The 16473-nt window shown below is 39.7% G+C and overlaps 1 long non-coding RNA gene across 1 annotated transcript; it reads left to right on the forward strand.

The window, feature by feature from the left end:
* The first annotated feature begins 9718 nt into the window (after positions 1 to 9718).
* LOC118598727 lies at positions 9719 to 10666 on the forward strand. Its single transcript, XR_004947821.1, has 2 exons — positions 9719 to 9857; positions 10259 to 10666. It is a non-coding gene; the product is annotated as an uncharacterized LOC118598727 (long non-coding RNA).
* The last annotated feature ends 5807 nt before the right edge of the window (positions 10667 to 16473 follow it).

Consider the following 16473-nt stretch of genomic DNA (forward strand, 5'->3'; position numbering starts at 1 on the left):
GAGCACACTAGGCTACAGAGCTTCATTGAAAGGTTACATATAAGAATTAAATGGAATTAGAATTTAATCAAAAAATATTCTCTTACAGGAGCTGTTGGAATCGATCTTATGTCAGCACGCTTCCAACCGCTTGTTTTCATGGGTATGGGAGGGGCTGCTGTAGACAGTGCAGGTTTTTAGAGGATTACTCTTAAATGTATGAATGGATCAAGATACCGCTTTGAGGTTCTTTATAGATGAACAGTAAAATGCATTTAAAACCTCAAAAAGTAGAATTTTCATTAGAAAGCCATTTTTCATGTTGATCTGAAGCCTCTGTTTCCAGAATCTCCTCTCAGGGGGCGTGACTTTTGAAAGAAGATCATTCATTCAAACAGAGTCTGTCCAAGACAGTTTGATTGATTTAAAAGGAGAAATACTCAGAAATGAAAAAACAAAATGATTTCTTATAACATTTGTTCTCTTTCAGAAGAAAAATGACACACATACATGTAAAAAACTCTAAAAACAGGATTTTCATCGTAGGAGGACATTAAAGTTCAGTCCTTTAACTGTTCCTGCTGGTTTTACAACACATTCTCATATGTCAGCATATGATTGTTAACATCAATAATAATAATAAAGTAAGTAAGGGCAGGTTCACCACCAATCGTAACATTGTCACAAACCTCACACTAACACACATAGATTATGTACATTTTCCTGAAATTCACTTTATTCTATACTTTAACCAAATCATTTTTTTGTGAAACGTTTTGAAGAAAAATTGTTTCGACATTGCTTGTGTTTATTACCTGGATTGTTCCATAATTTTACTCCTGACACAGACACTAAAATGCTTTTTGGTAATTTCAAAGTTCTGTCGCCCCTTAGATTGTGGGATTTCTTCTTTGATAAGAAATAGTTTTTTTATATTATTTGACAAGACTTTATTGAATGCTTAAAAATGAATCAGTCCTTTACTTTACAAACGTTTCTGGGGTTTTCATGATAATAATTAAATTAATATTTCATCCCAAGAATTCAATTTCTTGCACATTTTCTTTTTTTATGCTGTTTATGTTAATTGACTGTTCAGAAACAAATTACCAAACATTATTACTTTATTGTATTTAAATTTAATGATTATTTCTTCTTGTCCATCCATCATTTTGTAATACTTGGTTCCTCATTAACCGTCTTGATATGATTTGGATAATTGTCATCAGTGATATATATATATATATATATATTATATAAAACATATATTGGTATCATCTGCAAACAAAATAAATACAGATGTTTGAAGCCTCCCCATTGCACTGCAGCATAACACAGACTACACCATGAGTGGCCCAGAGGACTGACGTGTTCCAGACGGGCAGGGGGTTGTTTGCTGAGGCCGATCTATCAGACAGTAAAGAAAAAGCTTCTACATTTGAGGCTGACAACAACAAGCTCAACATTTTCAAAAGGATCTGGACTGTGGAAACTCAAGTCAACAGACGGACCTTTGGTTTGGCCTGCAGTGATAACCAAAGAGCGATTCCCAAAACAAAAACTACATCCCTTTAGTCGTAGCTGGAGGGTCTTTTAACCCCCATATGCTAGTTTTGTTTTTCTGCTATTAGAACAAAAAGAATGGGCGTATCAAAGCCTGAAATTAATTAAAAACAACCAAAGACGCAATAAAACAGCTAATGATTTATTACACTTTCATTTTTTTTACAAAAGCCAGAATGCTTAGTGTGTATAAAAAAGTGCAGAATAGAGTCAGCTGCTGCAGGATGCAGGACAGCCTCGTACACAACATGTTTCACAGCATCTTTTACAATTTGATTTGTGTGTTTTTGTTGCGTCACACACCTCACAGCCTTTGTGCAACAGCGTGAAATGCGAAGTAAGAGTGGCTTTGCAAGAAGCTCCTCGATCTTGATGCCTCCAAGCTTTCTCATGCATCACTGCCTGAGGACATGTACAAGTGTTTGCTGGCCTTGGCCTCCACTCAGAAGACCCACCCACCCCACTATATTACACTCGGTAAATAATACAGACCTCGGATCAGAAAAGTTCTTGCTTCATCTGTTTTTCCCGCTAAGTCTCCCTGTTCTTCTAGCGTTTGTCTCCCAGACTCGACGGCTGGTGTCTTTTATGCTTAACTATAACTGGACCCTACCTGCCGCTCATTACCTGGATCAGGTGTGTTAAGAGGCAGCAAAGGTTTAAAAAAAGCTGGAAATTGCTTCCTAAGGACTGGAGCTTAAGTCCAACTTCTCCAAAACGACAGCAGGACTTTCTTCTTGAGGCAAAATGAACTATTCTGTGGACCCAAACATGAACTGATGAAGACTGATGGAGAGACTTGGATGAGTGGTGCAACGTCTCATGAAAGTAGAAATGAAACCCAGATACAATGACTCCACTTCAAGACAACATTACCTAGATAAATGAGAACCATAACCAACTGAAGATGAAGTTTTCCCAAACTCTTTTTACACGTGAAGTTACTTTAAACTTACGTTCCAGCTCAGAGAAGTGGGGCCTTCATTTAAATATAAAGAGATCTAAGAGACAACAAAAAAACAAGAAACACAAAGTCGAATGAAAATGATCAAAACTTTAAACCAGGGAGGTTTTCATTGTGTAACAAGCCCTCTAGTGGTTATTTGGTGAACTAATTTGGCTTCATTAACATTTGTTCTCAATACAGGAAGTCAAAGTCATGCCTCTTGAGTGTGACCCATGTCCCACTACGGAACAGGAAAGTGATAATGCCCAACCAGGTGTCCTAATGCCCAACCAGGTGTCCTATCAGACATTAATGCATGATGCAGAAGTGTGAACTGTCCTTGTCGGGAGTCAGAGCTCCGTCTCCCCTTCTGGTCACCATATCCAGAGTATACTGAACGCACTTCATCTCCCAGGTACCCTAGTGCACACTCCCTGGATGCCACTCACCGCACTCACATGCCAGTCACCCGCATGACACCTAAGCACCGCACAGAGAATCACTCAGTGCAAAGTCTTGTTTGTGCCACTCGACCACGTCACCGGGCGTTTCTATCTGAAGCTGATCTCCTGTTGACCTGACCCTGCTTCAAATCTGAGCCTGTTTGCCTGCCCCCTGCCTCAATCTACATCTGTCCTGTCTGAACCAAAGTCTGATCTCTAATGCTCCCATGCTCATGTTTGATCACTGCCTGCCTGACCCTAATTTAGATTTATGGACTTTTAGCCGTGTTTTGACGCCTGTCACCCTATCTGTCCGTTTGTAACGGTCCTCTGCAGGTTGAAATCCAATAACATCTCATAATGGCACTGCTTTTTCCTATACCACGGTCATTTACAAAATATTAATATTAGATCAACTATTAGTACTTAAATCTTGTTATGTTTCACATTGATATACTGTGTGACGATATACAAAGGCTGCACCGAGCTCCCTCTGCTGCAGTCGAGGAAAGTGCTTTATTAGCTAAACATCTTCACAAGTGATCCAAAGCATCATTTCAGAGGGAATGATGCTCTTGAACTGCTTGTTTTTGTCCAGATGATGAAAGAAGAGTTTGTTCCAAAGAAACAAAGCCCACAGTAGTTTCTTAGATCACTTTGAATGAAGAAATATCCATCAATAACTCTGATTATTAAATGTGGATCAACAAACAATTTCTGTCATTCATTTATAGTAAAGTTATTCATAGACATATTTATTCTATATCAAGCAAGAAGGTAAACATGACAGAAAGACATAAATTATTTAAAATTAAAGTGAATAATGCTGTTGACAGAGATCTTTTCGTGTCCTTTGTAGAGACATTTGAAGGACAGATCTTTTCTACTGTCTTTTCTTTTGTAATAAACAGTAGAATCGCGTCTATTCCAATTGTCTGATGTCTCATTACCAACTGGTGTTTATCCCAGAGCAATAATATTCATGCTTTTTGACTGAAACTCCTTTTTATAGGTGTCTATCATCCCTTAGCAGCCAATCAGAATTGAGTATCCGCCTGGACCCTGATATAAAAAGAATAATTTGAATATTTGTAATTGTATTGACGATTTTAACAGTTCACTGATGATCTGTGTTCAGATCTGCAGGAACTTCTTCCTCGTTCCACCACTTCTCTGAAGCTTTCAGGAAAATCAGACCAGATCACATCTACTTTGTCTCCCAAACGTTTGTGGCGTTCGCCCAATCGGCTCCCGTGGTCTGAGAGGTTTAACACCCACATACGGTTGCAATCACATCTGAAAGTATGTAGAGTATGCAGTGAGTAAAATGGGCCTGTCATCCTTCTTTCCATCCGTCTCCTGCATTCGTGTCTGTCTCCTGCTCTGCTTCACAGTCTGACTCAATTTACATAACACCTTTCAAGGTTGGCAGCCAATTAAAATGACATCCTGTGGCAGCGACAATGAAAAAACCCACACTCCTTAAGTGAGTGGCTTTGTACCAGCAAACATTCAAGTGATGAAACATAACATGCCTGTAGATACACGTGTGAATTGCAGTTCTGATTTGTGTTTTCATTAATGCAGGAATCTACTTGTTTTTTGCTTTATGTTGCCTTTACTTTTGGCACAAAAGAGACGTTTCAAAGGCCGCTAAACTCTTATTCAATCTTGTTTAGAAGGACACTTTGTTCCTAGGCGATAAAGCATCTGTTCTTTCTCTTAAGTACACAAACTTTTCAGGTTCTTTTTCAGAACAAGCTCAAAGAAGTGCTTTTGCAATTTAAAAATGTAATTTCTATCAGTTTTACAGGTCAGAAGTCAAGGTTTAAGAGACGCAGCAATGAGTCTGTGCACAGATGATTATTTTTAACATTCTTTTAGAAACAAATTGAATGGGTTTTTTTTCTTTGTTTCTTATTTAAGATCGCTGTCAAAAGAGATGAAAATAAGCAGTGCCGACAAAACGGTTTTTACAGTTGCAGTGACAGCCTAAGTTGTCCCTGTGTTTTCTGTAATCTGTGCTTTGTCTGGTCGAAGCTGAGACTCAAGAAACAAACTGCTCTTTTTGTTCTGTCATCAGGTACCAGAAGGACGCCTCAAAGGAAAGAAATGCTGGAGACAAAAGGACAATTCTTTAAAAATGGAGAGCAAATATTTAGAGCACGTACAAGTTTGAGAACAGTTCTGTGATGACAACTTTTTTGATTTTAAAAGACGTTCCCAGTAGTGTTTTAATTATGATTATGAAGTTTTAAAAAGTCAGTTTTCATGTTGATCTGAAGCCTCTGTTTGCTCTCCTCTGAGGGGGCGTGACTTTTGGAGCTCCGCCCCTGATCCTCCTGTCTAATATAGTTCTGTGTGTCGCTAGTATAAATCTTCACAGCTGCTACATAAAAACATCCATCAATCTGGGTAATGTCCAGCTGTATGGTTCTGATCCGGATGTCAGCTGGACGAGGAAGTGAAGATCTTCATGGACAGAACTTCCTCCAAAATCCTGATTCTTTCTCCTTCCAGTTCACCAAAGACTCTTTTAGCTAATTCTCCAATGTTTATTGACTGTGATCAATACATTCAATCATTGGTTTCTCAGAGTTCTTGATAAAATAATCAAAGCTAACATCAAAATGCTCTTTCATTGATTTACAATCCTTTCCAACTGCGGTCAAATGAGCCGCCGTTCACATTTCCGTGGTCACATCAAGAAGCTCCGTGGAGTCTGGTGGAGATTTTCCAGCGTTCTCAGTCCTGCTACCGTAAGTATTGGATGAAACTCACACCAAAAATCCAGTGATGCTGATTTGACCACAGAAATGTGAACGGCGGCTCATTTGACTGCAGTCAATGTGAAGATACCATCTTCTCTTCTCCAGAACCTGAACTAGACACTAGGAACAGATGAGGGTTTAGTGCATGTGCAGCAGAGCTGTTGATGGAAAGAAGATCATTCATTCAAACAGAGTCTGTCCAAGACAGTTTGATTGATTTAAAAGGAGAAATACTCGGAAATGTAAAAACTAAATTATTTCTTATTACATTTGTTCTCTTTCAGAAGAAAAATGAGACACAGACATGTTAGAAACTCTAAAAACAGGATTTTCATCAGAGGGGGACTTTAAGATGCAGCTGGTCCTCTATGACCCTTCACGGACCTGGACAACCGAAAAACATGCAGCATATGTGTTGTGTATGTGACCTAGACCTTACAGAAAAAGTGTTTTAGTCAACAATTTAAATCAGGACATCAGGAAGAAAACCTTCATTACTGCATTTCTTTCTTGAACAAACATGCATTTTATCCACTTTGAGTTTGTAAAAATGCAAAGAGCTCAGCATGATGCTAAATGTTTCCTCACTTGTGTTTTGACCTTAGTTCAGCACAGCAGTGATGTCACTGTTACAGAGATAAAAAAAAAAACAAAACCTGAGACTTCACTAATCAATTGCAAAAGGTTTAGTGTAAAATCTGTCTTTTTTTTTACATGGAAGAATATAAGTTATGATAACCACTTGTCTGTGTAGCTGCTCTCTGCCCTCAGAGGGAGATCTGGAGATTATTAAGCAGCACTACAGTCACCTCAGCTCAAGAAAAGGAAAATGGGCAATTACCCAGAATGCTGTTCCTGCTTAGGACCTGTGATTTGGCTCCAGTCCTATCACTTAGTCATTGTGGCTGCAAGCTGTAGACCTTTAACACTAATAGTCTGGAATGTGAGAAACCTCTCTAAAACAAGGACAGTCTTCTCTTTTTGGTTCTGTGTGTGAAGCTGAAATTACAGAAATGTCTCCTAAGTCCATTCCTGCCTCAAACTAGAACCTTTTTAAATAGGGTTTGTTGATTTCAGCTGTAATCTTTTTGGACATGTGGAAATATTTTCCTCTTCTGATGAGGTAATAACCGTTTATCAACTGAAGTCAACAAAAACATATTTGTTGTGTTTTTGTATCTATTCTAGCCTTTAACACCTGAGGCGTCGCCGGTGATGCTTTAACGCTAAATCTTTAACATGCTGTAACTTTTCAACTGTTAACACAATCAATGTAATTCCAGCAGCTTCTGAAGAAGAAAAGCGGTTTGTGGCAAACATTTTCTTTTTCAATTTTCCCTAGGTGTGTGTTCATTTTGGTGACTTTTCAAGTATGTGGTGGGGATCAAATTTTCGCTCAAAGATGCAGAAAGATAGGATATTAACAATCAACAAAGCAGAAACTATATAGAATAATTTGTGGTTAGGATGAGTGTGAGTGCCGATGTGTGTGTTTTGTGTTCTACTACACACTGGTCATGTCTGTTTGGGCTTTCCTTTGAGGCTTTTTAGTGGCTTTTTATGCCTGTTTTGTTCTATCTGTCGTTGCAAAAACAATCTGGTCCTTGCAGTCAGTGACTGCAAATCGTGGCATATGTACGCATTTTACTGAGACTGGGCTGGACTGCAGCTGCGACTATAACCAGAGAACATAAACACTGGGGCTCCGCTGTGAAAGGGTTAACTAAGCAAACCCTTTATAATCCTTTTCTAATGCATATATGAGGAAAATATACCCATAAATGAATGGTTCAGGTTTGTTCATCATTCTAACAAGTTCGAAAGATGATCGAGTGTTCATCGAGTGTTTCTGTGTGAAATATATTCACATGCATCGGATGAATAGGTTTACAAAAGACTGCTTTCTGCTGAAAACAGTTTGCTGTTTTCAATTTGTTTCAAACATTTTTGATTGTTTGCACTGAAATTCTAATTTGAATTCAAATTTTTGGTAGAAAAATAGCAATTTACCACCGATCACCAGACAGAAAGCATAGCAATATAAGATTTTATTTAAATCTATAATCCAGCTCAGAAGGTACGATGTTTTGGTTGAAGCAGAAATGACTTCCCAGACCCACTCAGACTCAAATCTGCTCTTTACCTCCCACAGAGACACATTCCTGCAATCATGCTCTTCTCCATGATATTTCTCTTTGCAGAAATGTTTTTGTGGACTTGCACTTATCTTAAACTGTCTGTCACTTCAGCTTTATGCACACTATCACAGTTTATAGTGGCAAGAATTATGTCTTTGCTCTACAATCTTATCTATCAGTTCACTATTTTTTGCTCAATACAGCCTCCTCACAGTAAACCGTCTGCTTGATTACACGCCAACCATAGCGTTTCGGAGCAGCTGTGATTGCTCCCTATTTCAAACTGTCTCAGATTTGTAACAACAGAAGTGACAGAATGCTCAAAGGATTATCTTTATAGTTCTGCCAACTTTAAATGCTTCGCTGTGTTCCTCTCAATGCAAAGATATGACAGGTACTTGGTAGCCACTGATAAAATGTCGTGTTTATTTACATCCGATTTTCTGCAGCCGGGATGCAAAGGTTCAGGTAAATACCTTCCTGAAACATTCGCTTACTTTCCAGGATATGATTTTAACGATGTAATCTTCATATCTGTCTGGAATACTTTATAACAATACAAGCATATTTCAAATATTAGTCAAATGGAGGCTGAAGGTAAAGAATTTAAGCAGAAAACTCTTCCTGGATAACAGATCTTTCCCGTTGTCACAAAAATTCCTTTATCTGCGTGAGGAAATTGAAAAGCAGCCCTAATTTACAATAATGGCTGACCCAGAAACAGACACAATGTTTAATGACAGTTGGTCTGCAGTGACCTAAAGGTCATCAGCTGAAGGGCTGATGACCTGATGACGCTACATCCTGACCTGAAGAGTGTAGCGTCTGTGCAAACTGATGTGAGCCGTCTGTAACGTTTACGCAGCAAAGTCCACATACTGAGGCCTCAGTGATAAACATGACTTATTATTTATAATGATTCAAACTTCATTTACAATGCAAAAGATTCTGTTAGTTGTAGCAGGTGTAGCTGTTAATCTGAGCATAAAACAATAATTTTCTCTGCATTTATTACTCTTTTTTTGCTCTGCGAAGATATTTCTTCAACATTTCTTCACCGTAGTGGATCTGCTCCACATCAGCCTCCGAGTCTGGAGTTTGAGTCACCAATAGAAAGTTAAGAAAAAAAGTTTCAGAAAACAACAGACTAAAACAATTGCTATGCACTTAACAAAATCCGTGCATGTTTTGACGCACATGAAATTAGCTGCTCGCCGCTTGTCAACGTGTGTGGGAGGAGCTACTGTCAAGTCACATGGACTGTATATCTCATTTATAAAGCATGGAAGACAAAGATGATGTTAAGAGGTCTGGTTTATTTATTTTGATGAGTTCTACAGAATCCCGTCTCCATGTCTGGATTCAGCAGATCATTCCGAGACTCTCCCAGTACGATGAGCTTCACCATCGACTGCAGGAGCTGCGTCTGAATGACGGCGCATTCAGCGGTACTTCTGTCTCTCTGTGACCCAGTTTGATGACTTGCTATCAGAGGAGGAAAAATAAGAATACAATTATAGAGGATCTTTTGATTATTGTCTTGATGCAGGTAAGAAAAATGTCATAAAATTCAGGAGGTTTTGGACTCCGCCCACTAATTACATTATCAAAGTGTCACAGGTCAAAGCTAAGTCCCTGACTGGTTGAGATGATACATTTTTGCCAAAGCTCAGATTCTTGAACTCTGGGCACATTGTGACGGCTGAAATGCCCTGCTGCCAGACAACATCAGTTTTATGACTTTATAAACTGGTGCAAAAACAACAACTTCTTACTTACATTTAAATGTAAACTTCTGTGCTTCAGAGCACAGCGATGTGAAGAAACCAGTTTCTCCTCTGGGGCACAGTATGATGCGGCTGCCCCAACCGACAGACGGGCGGAGGGAGCCGATTGGCTCTACCCTTAAAAAAGCTATTTTGGACACCCCTTTCCCAGCAAATGCCCCTTCAGTTGGAGGTGGGGAAGAATTCAGATTCAGCCTAAAATTTCAGCTTATGGCAGCGTTGTGGTGGAGGTCAGCTACGTCTTTTTCTGTAGTTTGCTCTGAAATTTCTCCAGGCTTCTAAAAGATTTAGATAATATAAAGACTAATATCAACACCATGTTTGATTTTTGCCAAAAGTTGTTAGCTCTGAACTTTTCTGTTAATGTTTCATATTTTGTTTTTTGAACCATAAAGAAAAACTGAACAAATAGCAAACAACCATCTGCTGAAAAGGATGTAATTTTTTTACTCTTTGAATAAATTCCTGTTTTCGCTCCTTAAGTTCTCTAAATTCCCTGTGATCAAAGTTCCTCTTTTGCATCAGGAACATCAACGGCATCATGAGGAAGCCGAACAAAAGCAGAAAAAGTGTGAGGATTTGATCGTACCGACATTGAAGACAATCATTTCTGTTTTCTTTTTTCTGCAAGAGCGAGCACAAACAAAGCCATGCAGATTTTACTGATGGAGGCTGAGGATGAGGAGGAGAGGGGCTCCCGTGAGCCGAATGAAGCACCGTTCAACCCGCGGACCGACACTGAGGAGAGCAGACGCAAGGTGAGATTTTACCAAACTGCAGAAAAAACGTTTCTCCTGCTTCAGGATGTGATGAGGAGCCAACATTCAGCATTCAGCTCACTTCCTCACACCGTACAGCATTGGGGGGTTGGAGTGGGGTGGGGGGGTTGAAAACAGCAGAGAAATGTTTACAGCAGAGGAAGGGTTTGGAAGAGAAGAGAAATTCAATTCAAATCAAACTTTATCTATGGGAGACCTTTCCTATGACGAATAGATGAATAAATAAGCAAACCTAATAAACAAATACAAAGAAAAAAAAAGATTTTATCAACTTGATTAAAAAACAAAATTTACACTGTGTACGAAAACAAGAACAAATGATGTTTCCAAATGAAGCTAAACAGAAAAGTTTGAGACTTTTTCCTGAAAACCTCTACAGTGTTGAATCAGCTGCAACAAATGGATGTACTTAAACGCAAGTGAACTCCACTGAGGCTGTATTCAGACTGGACACATTCGGGATCGCTTAAAGTGAACCAGAGTTTGTTTCCACCGATAATCTGGCACAAATATTCAGTCTGAAAACACCCAAGTGGACCGTGGTCCAGGACCAGGAACCGTTCTCTGACCCATCTTTTGAGGTGGTCTCTGTTTGTTTCCAATCAGGCTGAACTTTACTTTACTCTGAGATTCCTCAGTCTGAGTACGATTTGTGCTGAGACCAGAACAACTGAACCTAAACGGCCACCGTAGTCGGTCATGAGTGACAAACGTGGAGCAGGGATGCAACAGCAGCTCATTGAAATGTGTTTGGATGAATGCATCCTCATTAACACAACTTTTAACGTAATACACGTTGATTCTCAGACTCTTTTCACAACAATCGATATGTCACAAACACTTGTGAGCGGACCTCGTAGCGTCCTCAGTAACCGTCTTGCAGCCTGCCTCCACTTTACCAACGCAGCAGTAAGTATTGAACCTGACTGTCATACAGACATTCAAAATTGTTTGTGAAAAAAAAGTTTACAAAGTGCAGCACCTCCATCTTTCTTTTTGTTTTGCCCCGCCCCCGTAACTGTTGGTCAATGACTGAAGAGTCTGTCAGTCATGTGGTTTTGTTTACAAGCTCTGATCTGGAACAGAAATCTCCGGTAGATCCAAGTCTGAAGACAGATCGAACACAAAGTTTGGGATTCGATCCAGAATCAATCATTTCTCCAGTCTGAATACACCTGAGAGTTCCTCAGTCTCTCCTGATTTTAGGGACACACTTGGAAAAAGGACCAGTTGTTTAGGCTAGCAAACACAATCTAAACACTTACTGAATTTAAAATATGACGTTTGATTAAAAACATAAGTCACGTTTTCAGAAACTTTGTTAAAAACAGAGAAAACACTGTCTGAACAGCCCAGTCTCAGTAAAATGCGTACATATGCCATGATTTGGGAAATACCGTGTATAATATACGCCAAAACCGGTTTTTGGGTGCATATAATACGCGCGGTCCTAAACGTGTCAAAGTCTGTTTTCCAGGTTTGACACGCCCCCTGGTGGAGCCGTGAGCATCACAGACAGCCCCACAAACGATCAATTTGCTTTTCTAACCCTAACCGTGATCCTAACCTTAACCGGGAACGACGTCATTTAGAAAAGAGCCGGAGGATTTCTGACCACGTGACCAAAACGAAACCTAAAAACTCGTGTATATTGTACGCCGGGGCAACCCATTCTCTACCATTGCGTATCATATGCACGCAAAAAGCGTGTTTGGCGATTATTATACACGGTATTTCAGAGTGCAAAGTCGTGGAATATGTACGCATTTTACTGCGACTGTGGTCTGAAACATGACTGAAACACATGTTTTACTTTTAGGTTTCAGAGACAAAAATCCAGCCAAAGTTAAAAAATGTCTTTTATTTCTTAATATTTCTTTACTATAATTTAACATAAAACAGAAGCCGTTTGCATTGAGAGGAAAACATCAAATATTTCGGGTCCTGCAGGCGTGCTTTGTGTTTTTGCATCTTGCATTCACAAGCACTTCTCACCTTAACAGAAGTCAGATGTATCAGTTCTGTCTGCAGGCCAGCTGAGGAGATTTCACTTCTTCCACCTGGAAGACTGAGAGCTGCTTGGATGTGAGTGAAGGGGTTCTGAATCGATGTCCTCCAGCTTTGAAGTCTCTGCATCTGCCCTGTTGTTTCTGGGAGCAGTGAAATGCCAGATGCACGGGCGCTCGCATCTCCAGTCTGTACGAGAAGCAGCATTATGGATGACAAATGAGGTGATGGGCTTTCTCTGCTGCTTTTTGTTCCAGCTCCACAGTCCTCTAACGCTGAAGCTTCAGCGATGAAGCTGACGTTTTCAGTTCTCCCACATTACTTTCATGTTTCTGGGTGTTGTCGCATCAAATAAATGTTCTTTTCAGCACACAGTCAGGACTGATGGTGTTGAACCCAAAACGCAGGAGACTGTCCTTATGCGGATAATTAATGAAGAAAACACTAAATAAACAAACTATGAAACCAAAAGCAGAGCAAGCTGACAAAGATGTACCAAAATCAGACACTGAACATGACTGAGACTAAAAATGTGATGAAAGCCTCATCAACGTACAAATCCTCACAGATCCCCCTCCATCAGACAGGCTCTAGAGCCGCTGTGACCCCCCCAGACCCACAAGACACTGCAGGTCAACTCTATGGCATGGCTTTAACTGTCACTGCAGAGCCAGTCCTTCTGTCTGCAAAGCTTTGGAGGTTTTCCATTAGAAAGCTCTGCCTCACTTCCAGGATGTGCTCCTCCATCTCCACTCATCACACCTTCGTTCTAAACCAACAGGTAAACTTCCAGCCATTCCTTCAAATATTGTTGTCTTTATATTTAACTTGCCGGCCCTCCTCCACCCTGTTCTCCACCAGCAACGACCCTTAAATGCCAACTATGGTCATCTCTAGGTCGATTTTCAAAGCGTTCCCCACATTTAATTAGGATTTTGCCGTTTTTAGCCAAAATCAAAAAACGTATCTTTGTTTTTACTATTTTGTTTGGTTCCTACTCTGTCGCTTGTTATTATTTCTTGAAATAGAGGACCCTCTTGAAAATGGGATGTTCCATCTCTAGGAGTTTATCCCCCACCCTCTCCCCTACTCATTGCTAAGAGTTTGGAGCAGGGAGCTTGTGGCTCGCTCTGCATACTTTTTACATGACAAATAGGATCTTTTTCAGACTACATTTTTTCCTCTGCTCTTGATTCACAACAATTTGAATAAGGAAATAGTCAGAAATGCAGTTTTATTCTTATTTTCTTTATTGAGTCCTCCATCATAAGAAAAGTGCCACGAGAACATGTTAGAAACACCATTTTCCAAAAAACACAATTTTCATTGGAGTTGTTTTTTAGCACAGCAGCTGGATTAAAGGGTTTTTTAACTTTTATTTTATGTTACAGCCACTGACTGCACATGAAAACTGGACTGGATGACTCTGTCCCCCTGATGTTCTAAACAGGAAGTACCTGCAGGCTCCAAGAAGCCAAAATCCCATAGACTTCTATAAAGAAATAAACAACTGTAACTCAGTCATTCTATTGGTCAGAAGAACCGTTCTTGCTTTATTTTTTTTAACATCTTCTTGATAATCTTTTCTTTTCTCATTATATTTTTCCTGTTGTTCAAGTTATTCATTTTATAAACTTACCAATCATATGCCTCAACAAAAGTAGGTGGAGCCTGCTGGGCTCCAAGTTTAAAGTTTGACAGATTTTGCATAATTACTGCCTTTTGACAACATCTGGTTCCAACATGGCAATGTCCGTATAGCAAAAACATGCTGACTGAATTGACTTCATTTTGTTGGAACCAAAAATAAACCATTTTCTATGGATGAAGTCATTCAGTCCAGTCCTCATATACAGTCAATGTTTTCAACGTCAGACGTGTATTTCTTTCCTTCTGTGAATAATGAGCATCAAAAGGGACAGACATTTCATTAGGATTCGGCTTAATCACTACAGCAGTATGTCCTGGAAATGCTGTAGATCCCAAAGATCCTCTAAATCTTGTAGATACTGTAGATCATGCAGATCTTGTGGGTCCAGTGGGTGGTTTAGATTTTGTGGCTCATGTAGATCCTGTAAATTATTTAAGTCTTGTAGATTCTGTAGATCCCAAAGATCCTATAAATCTTGTTGATCCTGAAGATCCTGTAAATCCTGTAGATCCTTTTGATTCTGTAGATCCCGAAGATCCTGTAAATCCTGTTGATTCTGTAGATCATGTAGATCCTTTAAATTCTGTAGATCCCATGGATCCTGTAGATCCTTTTGATTCTGTAGATCCTGAAGATCCTGTGAATCCTGTTGATTCTGTAGATCATGTAGATCCTTTAAATTCTGTAGATCCCATGGATCCTGTAGATCCTTTAGATTCTGTAGATCCTGAAGATCCTGTAAATCCTGAAGATCCTGTAAACCCCACCGATTCTGTAAATCCTGTATATCTTATAGATCCCATTGATTCTGTAAATCCTGTGGCTTCTATAGATCTTGTTTATTCTGTAGATCCTGTAAATCAGGGGTTGCTCCGGCAAGTTCTAATATGCTGGACACACCTGAACCAGGTAATCAGTCATGAGCAGGGCTCTGATATCTGGAAATCACGCAGACACAGCGGCCCTCGAGGCCTGGAGTTGACTTTCTCTGTTTTAAATCCTGTAGCTTCCAGCGGAGCAGATCCGCTCCCTGCAAACGAACCCCCCCATTCCAGAGGATGCAGTGTCAGAGTACAGTCACTTCACTTATGTGATTTGTGGATTTACACTTGAGAGTTTAGCACCTGACTTGCTGCTCTGCATTATTCATTGAGTGGGGGTTGGAGGGGGGGTATGAGACTGGAATGGGAAAGCAGTCGGTGTTGTGTTCACACTCTGCGTGCTGACAGCAGCGCCCTTGTTAAAACTCTGCTTTAGGTAACAGGAAGTTCCCACTGCCTTATTATCGCCGCGGCTCTATTTGTTTAACAGTAATGTGGCATAAACGCCGGTTTCAGTGGCCTTTACAGGATCACCCCACTGTTTTATAAAGTAAAAGAGAGACACCCCCCAACCAAAAACCAAACACCTGCAGAGTCAACAACCACTTAATTCATGAAATGCCTTGGTGTGTCCAGAAAAACCCATAGCCAGCAACATTTGATTTGCGTATCCAAAAATTGGAAAATCAATGTGTGTCTGCTTCCAGGTGGACTGTGGAATCACTTTAATTTTAATTTTGCCCAACAGTTAAACTGTAGATTAGTCAAAGGTCAGAGTGTTTGGATCGCTGTTATCACTGCTTTCCACTAATCTCTTTCTCTGCTCAGGTGCTTTGAAACTATTTAAAACATCATTATGATTCTGTTAATTGGCCCACATTGATAAAGATTAAGATTCATTATTAAAACGCTCCGTTTCAATGGCGTTCAAATAATTCATTGATTTTTTTCAGAAATGCATCATATTATGAATCATAGTTGTTGTTCAGGTTCTAAATCCAATAAAACTCAGATCTGTAAAGTGATGCAGAGTGCTCTTTATCTGCCCGGAGCTGATGTTCTTCTTCCTGTCAGACAACGCACGTCAACAGTTGTACACAAATGTTTGAAAAACAAAATGATGCAATAAAAGTCAGAGAGTGCAGATGAAGATGACCCAGATGTAGAAATCACACAAAAAAGATGTGACTGATGAAGGAGTCCCAAAGAAATGATCAGCCAGAACAAGGTTGACCTAATAAAGGAGAGGGAGATAAATGAAGGCAGAGAACTTATTGAAATGCAGAAAACGAGTTTCTGCTGGAGACTGACCACAGTCCAGCACTGATGGACTGTTTGCTACACAGCTTTAGAGAAGCTTTATTAAAAAAGAAGATCTTCATTTCTGTTCAACAGACTGTATTTTAGAACTTTCTCCAGAGAATTATTTAAATATTCTTGAATTGAACCAGAATAAACTCATCTCCCGGGCTGTTACCTTCCTATAGGATACACGGGAATCTCTTTATTGTTGTTGACCTGAAAACAAGATTAAAATAGTGACAGCACAACAGGCTAAATAAATGAAATTTCAACTCAGTTCTCTGTA

The sequence above is a fragment of the Oryzias melastigma genome, linkage group LG5 (genome assembly GCF_002922805.2).
Source record: "Oryzias melastigma strain HK-1 linkage group LG5, ASM292280v2, whole genome shotgun sequence".
In the NCBI taxonomy this organism is placed as follows: Eukaryota; Metazoa; Chordata; class Actinopteri; order Beloniformes; family Adrianichthyidae; genus Oryzias; species Oryzias melastigma.